Genomic DNA, 10,747 nt, shown 5'->3' on the forward strand with positions numbered 1-10,747 from the left:
GCAGCGTAGACCTGTGATCTTAAACAAGACCAAGGCTGTATCTCATTGGATATTTTGTCTATTGGATGTTTTGTAAAGAAGGAGAAAGGATGGCGTGGAATTCATGCATTCAAAATAGGTAAAGTTTACACTTTGGGATTATATGGAAAATACTGTGAGCAAACGACTGCTATCCCCAGAGGCCCCAGGAAAGGAACTGGAGGCTGGGGAGGGTCACAATTCCTGTCTCTCTTCTGCACCCACAGCCTCGACTTTCTCTCCACCTCAACCCCCTTATCCCGAAACAACACAAAGTCACACCAGAATCAGCCTTCTGGGTAGGAAAACAATGCAGGACAATTCTATAACACAGAGTGGAAAACCATGGTGCTGGGAAGTAGACTGGGCAGCAGCCACCTAGGGTACCCGGCCTGCTTTCAGGTAGAGCTGGATGGGTACGCATGGCCTGGGGCTGGTTATTTTTCCTTGTGGGGAACAAGGGATCCTCTGAAGAGCTCTTGGATAAAAGCTCTTTACATGAAAGTCATTCCGTGAATGAAATCTGGTGTGTCTGTGTTCTCTGCTCTGGTAAGTAGCAAAAATTGTCAGAGATAATAATTAAAGGCCCCCAACCCCTCATCTGAAATTCGGGATTTCTCAGATTTTAGAAAGGTAACTCGGTAGCTGACACCTCAGGAAATGATCACACGAACATTTCTGCAGCAAGTGTATGACTATTCATTCCTTTGTGAAGCTGCAAAGCTGACAGGGAGCTCAGGTCAATCTGGGTCAAGTCAGAATGATGAAAAACTTTTGGTATTCAGAGCTGTCTGAATCAAAATGTTTGAATAAGAGATCATGGACCTGTAATAACATTTTCCTGAAGGGCTTAGCTGTCTCGAGAAGAGAGACTCTGATTTCCACTACCCCATTTAGGGAGCCACGTAGCAGCACACAGCTTCAGGCTCAGAAGCCTGACATCCTTCAGGTGAACCAGTGGCAACTCCCTCCCCCCTGCATTTCCTTCCCAGGGATTTTAAGACTCTGCGTGTGTCTTTTCATTTGTTCTTTCTTTCTGCATTGTGCTTAAGGCAGTGCTGGCTTCACTGCTCCCGTGGATACCCACAAAGTGAGGCAAGCCAGGATAATGGTTAAGGGCTAAGACTTTATAGTCAGAAGGAGCTTGGTTTAAATCCTACCTCTGACACCTTTTAGCTGTTTGTTGGATCCTAGGAGGCTGCTTGACCTCTCTGAACCTCAGCTTATTCAGCTATAAACCCTCATGCGGGGCTGTTATAAGAATTAAATGAGGCTTTAAGGTTGCTGACAATTATGGAATGCTTGCTCTGTACCAAGCACATATTAAGAGTTCTACATGACGGGTTATTCTATAAAACAGATACCATCCTTATTTTATAGATGAGGAAACTGAGCCTTGGAAAGCTGGGCTCACTGGAGCCATATTGCTATCAAATGGAGAAGCTGGCGTTCAACGCTGAGTCGTCTAATCCCTGGTACTCTCAACCACTCTGCTATAATGGCTCATTAGATGGTCGGCGAAATGTTTTGCATGGTTTCTGAACTCTCAATGTATGATAACTATGATATCATAGTAATGATGATGATGTTATAGGAGAGCTGAGTTTAAGCTAAATCTAGAGGCAGACCATTGAGTGACTTGGTTTTCATTGTCAACAATTACCCATGTGGTGCTCCTGACTTGCCAGCCTAGGGATAACCCCCCCAGAGCTCTGTCAACATCCATTTTAAGTAGAGTCTCCCATATACCTGGCTCAGGGATTTTTAAAATGTTATCAATCTGTCTTCCATGCCCTCTAGTATAGCACTACTGTCTTAGTCAGGTTCCTTGGGAAACAGACTCACAGCAGAAAATTGATTGGCAAGTGCTCTAGGGATCAATGACTATGGGGAATGAAGGCTGAAGGACTGAGCAGAGAGAAGAATTGCACTGCAATGCAGTCCCAACAAAGACCTCAGTCTATGCCACCCAGAGCACTGGGACTAAGATAGTCCCAAGATTCCTGCCCTCTGGTGTACATGCCTTGTGCAATTCCTTTACCTTGAGGGCAGGCAGAAGCTGTGAATATGATGGGCTATCACGCCCATGGTTAAGCTACTCATCAATTGACTTGGAGTTAATAAAAGGGGAGATTATCTGGGTGGGCCTGACCTAATCAGATGAGGCCATAAGTGGATCTGAGTCCTTCCAAGCATGAGAGGGAATATGGGAAGGGCCACATAGCAGGAAATAGCAGGAAGGCCCTAGGAAACTGAGAATGGTCCCTGGTTGACAGTCAGCCAGGAAATGGGAGAGCAGTCCTAGAGCCACAAGTAACTGAGTTCTGCCAACTCTTGGTTGAACATGGAAGAAGACCCCCAAGCCTCAGATGAGACCCCCAAGCTCTGGCTGGCACCTTGGGTTCAGCCTGGTGAGACGTGAGCAAGAGATCCAGTTGTGCTATACTTGGACTTCTGACCTGTGAGATGATAAAGGGGTGTGGTTTTTGCTTTATTTTTCTAGTTAAACTTTTTATTTTGAGATAATTGTACATTCATGTGGAGTTGTAAGAAACAGTACAGAGAGATTCTTTGTATCCTTTACCCAGTTTCTCCCAAGGGTAACATCTTGCAGAGCTGTAGTACGAGATCACAACCAGAATATTGACATTGAGACAGTCAAGACACAGAGCAATATCATCACTACATCCTGTAGTCCTTTTATAGCCAGGCCCCCTTGCCTCCTGCATCTTCTTCCCCCACTTATCTTCGACTCTCAGCAATCACTAATCCATTCTGCATTTCTGTAATTTTGTCATTTCAAGAATGTTATGTAAATGTAGTAATATAATATGTAACATTTTGGAATTGGCTTTTTTCACTCAGCATGACTCCTTGGAGATTCATCCAACTTGCTGTGTGTATCAATGGTTCATTCATTTTTACTGCTGTGAAGTATTCCATGATATGAAGGTACCACAGTGTGTTTAGCCGTTCACCTGTTGAAGGACATCTCGGTCGTTTACAGTTTGGGGCTGCTACCAGAAAAGCTGCTTTGAACATTCGTGTACAGCCTTTTGTTTGAACGTGTTTCCATTTCTCTGCAAAAATTTCTCTGGGATTGAAACTCTGGGTCATACGGTAGTTGCATTTTTAGTTGTTTAAGAAGCTGCCGAGCTTTTCCGAAGTGGCTGTACCATTTTACCTTCCCACCAGCAATGTATAAGTGATCAGCTTTAATGCCATCACTATGTTTTATTTTAGATTTTCTGGTAGATGTATAGCGATAACTCGTTGTGGTTTTAATTTACATTTCCCTAATGGCTAGTGATGTCGAGCATCTCTTCACCCACTTATTTACCATCTCTATATCCTCTTCAGCAAAATGTTCCTTCATGCCTTTTCCCCCAAATCTAATTGGTTTTCTTTTATTATTTACTGTTGAATTTTGAGAGATCTTTATGTATTCTAGATGCTATTCCTTTGTCAGAAGTATGCTTTGCAAACTTATTGTCTCACTGTCTGAAGGTTGTCTTTTCATTCTCGTAACAGGATACTTACAAAGCAAATTTTTAAATTTAGATGAAACTCAATTTTTTTTCTTTTATAGATCATGCTTCTGGTGGCAAATCTAAGAACTCTTTGCTTAGCCTTGGATCCCAAAGATTTTTCTTCTGATATTTTCTTTTCTAAAAGCTTCGTAGTTTTACATTTTACATTTAAGCCCATGATCCTTTTAAGTTAATTTTTTAATAAGACGTGAGATTTAAGTCGAGGTTCATTGAAAAAGCTAGCCTTCCTCCATTGAACTGCTTTAGTACTTCTGCAAAAAATCAGTTGGGCATATTTGTGTTAATGTGTTTCTGGATTCTCTATTCTGTTCCATTGGTTTATGTGTCTATCACTCTGTAAACATCACAGCTCTGTCTTGAAATCAGGTAGACTGATTCCTTCCATTGTAGAATCCTTTTACAAAATGATGTTAGCTATTCTGGTTCATCTGCACTTCCATATAAATTTTATTTATTTTTATTTTATTTATTTATTTTTGGCTGCATTGAGTCTTCGTTGCTGTGCGCGGGCTTTGAGCGGGGGCTACTCTTTGTTGCAGTGTGCGGCCTTCTCATCGCGGTGGCTTCTCTGGTGGAGCATGGGCTCTAGGCGTGCCGGCTTTAGTAGCTGCAGCACGCTGGCTCAGTAGTTGTGGCTCGTGGGCTCTAGAGCACAGGCTCAGTAGCTGTGACGCACGGACTTAGCTGCTCCGCGGCATGTGGGATCTTCCCAGACCAGGGATCGAACCTGCGTCCCCTGCATTGGCAGGCGGATTCTTAACCACTGTGCCACCAGGGAAGTCCCCATATATATCTTAGAATACTTTTGTCTATACCTATAAAAAATCTTGCTGGGATTTTGATAAGAATTGCATTAAACCTGCATTTGGGAGAATTGACCTCTTAATTATGTTGAACCTTCCAATCCATGAGCACGCTATGTCTCCACTTACTTAGATCTTTGGTTCTTTCAACATTGTTTTCAGTATAGAAGTTCTGTAGATGTTTTGTTAGATTTACACTTAAGCATTTCTTTTTTTTTTTGAGTAATTGAAAATGGCATTGTATTTTGAGTTTTGATGTCCACCTATTCATTGATATGTAGAAATAACAATTGCATATACAATTGTATATCTAGAAATACAAATGTGTACAATTTTTGTATGTTTATCTTGTATATTGCAACTTTGCTGAACTCACTTATTTGTTCTAGGAGTTGGGTTGGTTTTGTTTGTATGTTTGTTTATAGATTCTGTGGAATTTACTACATAGACAACCATGTCATTTGCAAATAGGGACAGTTTTATATCTTCCTTTCTGACCTGTATGCACTTTATTTCCTTTTTGTGTCTTATTAATTGATCAGAACTTCCAATAATATATTGAATAAGAGTGGTAAGAACAAACATCTTTTACCTTGTTCTTGATCTTGGGAGGAAAGCATTCCATCTTTCACCATTAAGTGTAATATTAGCTGTAGGCTTTTGGTAGATACTTTTCAACAAGTTGAGAAAGTTCCCCTCTACCCCTATTTTCTTCTAAGAGTTTTGTCATGAATACATGTTGAATTTTGTTAAAAATGTTTTTTGCATCAGTTGATAAGACCGTGTGATTTTTCTTCTTTAGCTATTAATATCGTGGATTACATTGATTGATTTTCAAGTATTGAACAGTCTTGCATTCTTTGAGTAAACCTCCTTTGAGAGGGTGAGAAGGACCATGGGGGAATGCTTTGTTGTATTTTAAGCCACGTGAGAACAAATGGTGAGAAGTTCACCAGGCAGTTAAGGAGGGAAAGAACTTCCAGGGTGACGCATTACAGTTACAAAGGCACTGAGGCATGAAACTGCCTTCTTTGAAAAAAATGCAAATATTTCAGGATGTCTGGAGTGTTGAGTCCCAGAGGCAGAGTGGCAGGAGACGAGGCTAAGATGTAGGCCAGGCAGAGCTCCAAGGCTTTGTATGCTGTGCTCAGGACAGTGGGCTTTCACTGAAGGTGATGGAAACCACTTGAGGCTGGATGTAGGGAACGATCCAGTAAAGTTTGCCTTTTAGAAACCCCATGAAAAGGGAACTGGAGGGCTGAGCCTAGAGAAGGGGAACCAGGAGGAAGAATCCAGGAAAGGAAGGATGGAATCCTGTATTACCACTAACATGGAACTCATTACCTTCCTTCTTCAAATGCTTCTCCTCAGAGCCCCCTGACCCTCCTTAGTCATTTGCCCAAGGCCGTCTCAAACTCTTCTTTCTTTTGTCTTCTACAGCCAGTTAGTTGGCAGAGCCTCTGTGTCCTCATCCTCTTCTGTCCCTTTGCTCTACTCACTGCCACCAACTCAGTGAAACTGGAGTATTCGTATTCTCCTAACTGGCCCCCTACTTCTGCATTTTCTCCACCTCCAATCCATTCTCCGTTCTTGCCCCTGTTTTCACCTTTAAAATTCCCTACTCTCATCAGATCACTTCCATTTCTACAAAAACTTCAGAAAGGGTCTGCTTGGTCTGTATCAAATGGAACAGACTCCTGGCTGCCTGGGGGCACGGACTAGGGTCTTAGAGGCACTGCTTTGGAAGGTCTTTGAGAGAAATCTCCTGTGAATTGTCAGGGGACCTCCGATGCAAAGGCAGCCATCTACAGGGCAGAGCTTTGGTGCCTGAAAAGATACCTTCTCTTTGGCATGCCTGACCTCCACCAAACTGCTCATTTTTTCTTGTAGCCCTCCTCTCCAGCATACTAGTTCAGAACAGGCACACAGGGGCACTCAGCATGTACTTGGGGAATTGAACTGAATTGGATGGAGTTCAGCCAGGTTATTGCTTTATTATTATTTGCAATCTAACCTGCATTTCTGGGACTTTTCTTCTCCCTGCTCCTACTTACCTCCCTTCTCTGTGCTTTACTGTTCTTGGCTTGGATTTATGGGAGGCAGGAGCCCTGGCTGTCCTATGGCCACTCAGGAGCCCTGGACACTGAGTCTGTGCACCAGAATGATCCTGCTAGGCTCTCGGGGCACTTTTTGGTCTAGGTTGTGACAGTCTTAGGGACGGGGACTGACCTGTCTTTGGGATGAGGGTGGGGGGCATGCCACTCCACTCCCTGCTAGCCCAGGGACAGAAGAGTTTTTATTTAGTAAATGAGTGCTAATATTTGGTTACATGCGAAGCCCTCAGGAAGTCATTCCAAGAACACAGCGGACATTCCAGCCTTCCAGTTCCCTGATCCAGTCTCTCACAATCCCCAGCCACACACCTGAACACCAAAGACTGGATTCTTTACCTTCCTCCACTATCTTCCTTTCCGATCTGCTTCCTAAGCCCTCTCTGAGCCCCTTTTATGTCCCTGCACAGCCCAGGCATCCACTCTTGGCATTATCTCTGCCTGACTCCTCCCTCCTCCCCTCTTCCTGTTCCAGGTCGTTTGTTCAAACCTGTTGTATCTCCGTTTATAATAGCTATTAGGGAATTCCTCTCCAGTCCCAACCCTCTCTGCCTTTAAGTACTATCTGCTCACCTCTTGATCATGATGACCTTCTGGTCTTGGGTCATCCTGCCTCATGTGTCAGGAATAATGGTAGTGGTGTCAACGGTGTGAAGAGTGGCCTCAGGGTGATCCGAGGGAGTTGTGAGGATGTGCTGGATGCTTGATTGAAGGACAAGAGGCCTTCAGAGTGGAGGTTTCTAAGAATCACCTTTGGGAGAGAAGAGAAAAACACAATGGCAGAGCCCAGATTTAGCTCCCACCCTATAAAAATCAAACCTCTACTAGTATCACACCCAGTCCTCCAAGACTGGCAGTGGAAAAAGAGCCTTTATGTAGATAAGGTGCCTGAATCTCATGGCCACAACTCCCAGGGAACAGCTCCTCTTTAATTTCCTGCCCAAGCCCTGCCCATAATGCTACTCTCTGTATTCAGTCCATCCAATGAGACCATGTTGAAGAATAGACACCCCTTAACCAGAGCACTTAGACAGCCTGGGCTCCCCTACTGTGTGATCCCATAACATCAGCATTTCCCCCAAACAACATAAATGGCCATTTGAGTGTAAATGAGCATAAATGGCTGTCATTGGTCTGCATTCCCTGGACTGTCTCTATGTCACTCATCCCCATATTCTAGATCATAGTTCAGAGACTGCTACAAGATTGATGCTCAATAAATATCTGCTAAATGAATGAATGAATGGGTGGGATGGATGAATGGATGAATGAATGAATTTTGCCTATGGCTCAAGGATAGCAAAAGAGAAAACAGACCCAGAAAGCTAGCTGTAACGAAGGAATCTGGCTTACGAAGTGTAACTTACTCATCTCCAGCTTGTGTTCCTCTTCAGGGTCTCCCTGCCTAGCTTCTGGCATATCCCCACATCTCTCTCTCTCCCTTTCCACCTGGTGCACTCCAGCACAGCTAGACTTCTCAAGACAGACCCACAGGGAGAGAGAGACAGGAGTTCCCTCCCACGGTAGGCTGAATCTCTAAGTTTCCAGGTTCCCGTATGAAGGGCTACATCTTCTCTGGATAATAGTCCACTCCTTTACGGGTGTGTGCTTCCTCTAGGTCAGAAGGGAAAACAGCTTTCACCTCCCTTGGCAACGTTCCTTAGTTTCTCCTAAAGTATTCTACTGAGGATTAGCAAGAAAGAGTAGGTGATCACTAACAGTGCCTGCCACGGCTGTGGCCAAGAGGAAAGATAGTTTCTACGGTGCGTATTTGCCTATGGCCTCAGTAGGACAACCTGTCTTTATAACAACAAATAAATCTAAGATCCACACTTAGGGGGATTATTTCATACTTATCCTTTAAGGAGTTAAGGTTTCCATTGGCAGCCTTCACATGTACTGTTCCCCTACAGGGACTTGGGGAGGGACATTTTATGTGTCCTTTTCTGTTGTGATTCTTTTTCTTCTGAGATGTAACAGAAGCTGAAGGAAGCAACTGCAACAGGATAGTGTTACTTAAACCCAATTCAGTCATTATTAGTTTTGTAAATTTTAGAATTTTATTATGAGCCTTTAATGGGATGCTGTGCTCTTTGGCAAGCATCGTTCCTGAGCTCTGGCAATGGTGGTGGATAAACCAGGGACGGTGTATCCATCCTGCTGCTTGTTCTCCATGGGTCTGAAACACATCTTCCAATGGGCCCCAAAGGGAGTTTGACTCAGCATCTACACCAGGACTCTTGATATTGGAGCTCTTCTTGGGAAACCAAGAATCCAGGGCAGCCGCTGGGCTCCTTTATTTTTAAGAAGTATTTTCTTCACAGCACCCACCCACTAGAGCTGTGGGTGATGGCAGCTAAGGAAGGGCCTGAGTGGGTTTAAGTGGGTTCTAGGATTGAAGCAACACAGACAAGTTGAGCAGAGGAGGTGGAGGACAGTCTTTGTTCACCAGCCCCTGGCAGTGAGCTACAGATCCAGAGCAAAAACAGCAAAATGCCGTGGAGGGCAGAAACCAAAGGTGGGGAGACAGACAGCAGGACAGACGAGGGGAAGGAGTCACCAACAGGAAAGAGATGGGAGAGGTGACAGAGACTGAGCATATGTGCCCCGTGAAGTCGAATATTTTCTTTGGAGGTCCAAATTATCCCGTGAATTTTTTTCTAGTACTTTTCCACATCCCTGGGACCAAACATGTGCATAGGACATGTCTAAAACTGATGTGTTTAAAGCAGTTTTTGGAGAAGCAGATAGAGATAAGCTTCCAACTTTTTTTTTTTTTTTTTTTTTTTTTTACTGTACGCAGGCCTCTCACTGTTGTGGCCTCTCCCGTTGTGGAGCACAGGCTCCGGACGCGCAGGCTCAGCGGCCATGGCTCACGGGCCCAGCCACTCTGCAGCATGTGGGATCCTCCTGGACCGGGGCACGAACCTGCGTCCCCTGCATCGGCAGGCGGACCCCCAACCACTGCGCCACCAGGGAAGCCCAAGCTTCCAACTTTTAAACATGGAAAGGGAGGATTTCTCTCTGACTCCATAATGTGACCAGTTCATTGAAACAAAGCCAGCATCAATGCATCCCCTCACACAGAATGTTTCAGCTTACCTTCATACACTGTCTCCAGCTGTTTCTCAGACTAAGGACTGATTATTCTTTTTTAAATTAATTAATTAATTTATTTTTAATTTTTGGTTGCATTGGGTCTTTGTTGCTGCACAGGGGCTTTTCTCTAGTTGTGGCGAGCGGGGACTACTCTTCGTTGTGGTGCCCGGGCTTATTGTTGTGGCTTCTCTTGTTGCGGAGCATAGGCTCCAGGCACATGGGCTTCAGCAGTTGTGGCACGTGGGCTCAGTAGTTGTGGCTCATGGGCTCTAGAGTGCAGGCTCAGTAGTTGTGGCATACGGGCTTAGTTGCTCTGTGGCATGTGGGATCTTCCTGGACCACGGCTCGAACCGATGTCTCCTGCATTGGCAGGCAGATTCTTAACCACTGAGCCACCAGGGAAGTCCCCAAAATTGGTCATATACTTCTAAATGAATATACTATGTCCATGTAAAAACACACAAAAAATGGGTGTTTTAAAAGGTTGACATTTTATAAGCAAAAGTTCCACTACTTTCTTGCACCCCAAAGGATTGCCATAGACACCCCACTTTGGAGACTGCTGGCACAGACACAGGTCTCTGTGGATTCAGAAGAGTGAGGGTTACTATTGACCATGCCTGCAAGGCGATGGATAAGTGGACCAGTGTCCCAGTGAAACATGTTTCCAGAGTACGGAAACACACAGGGATGTCTGAATGGTGTTGTGGGACAGTGAATGAACCATGGGGCTGGAAGTGACTGAGATTCTGGGCCTCAGTGTTAGAGCTAATAATAGAAGTATGGTAGCCAGGAGAGGAAGCTAGTCTTTGGGGAAAAGATAAATAAGGTGAAAAGAAGCCATCTGAGAGGAGCTAACCTTATACAGGGTGAGCAAATGACAGCTGACTCTGGATTTCATGTCAGCGTGGGAGAAGAACATGAGATTTTGGTAGGTGCCACTTAAGGCAGATCTTGTGGTGTGGTTTGAAGAGACAAGTCAGGAGTTCCTGGCTCAAAATCTCCCCCCTACTGACTGTCACAGTGCCTGAAATTTCTCTTTTGAAAATTAATCTTTGTCAGTTAAAGGGCTGGAAGCCCCAATTAAAATGCAATCTGCCCCAACAGAAGTAAGGTCTTCATTTTTTGTGAGTTAATACCTCAAAGGGGACAGGCTGCTGAGAGC

The sequence above is a fragment of the Globicephala melas genome, chromosome 17 (genome assembly GCF_963455315.2).
Source record: "Globicephala melas chromosome 17, mGloMel1.2, whole genome shotgun sequence".
NCBI lineage: Eukaryota > Metazoa > Chordata > Mammalia > Artiodactyla > Delphinidae > Globicephala > Globicephala melas.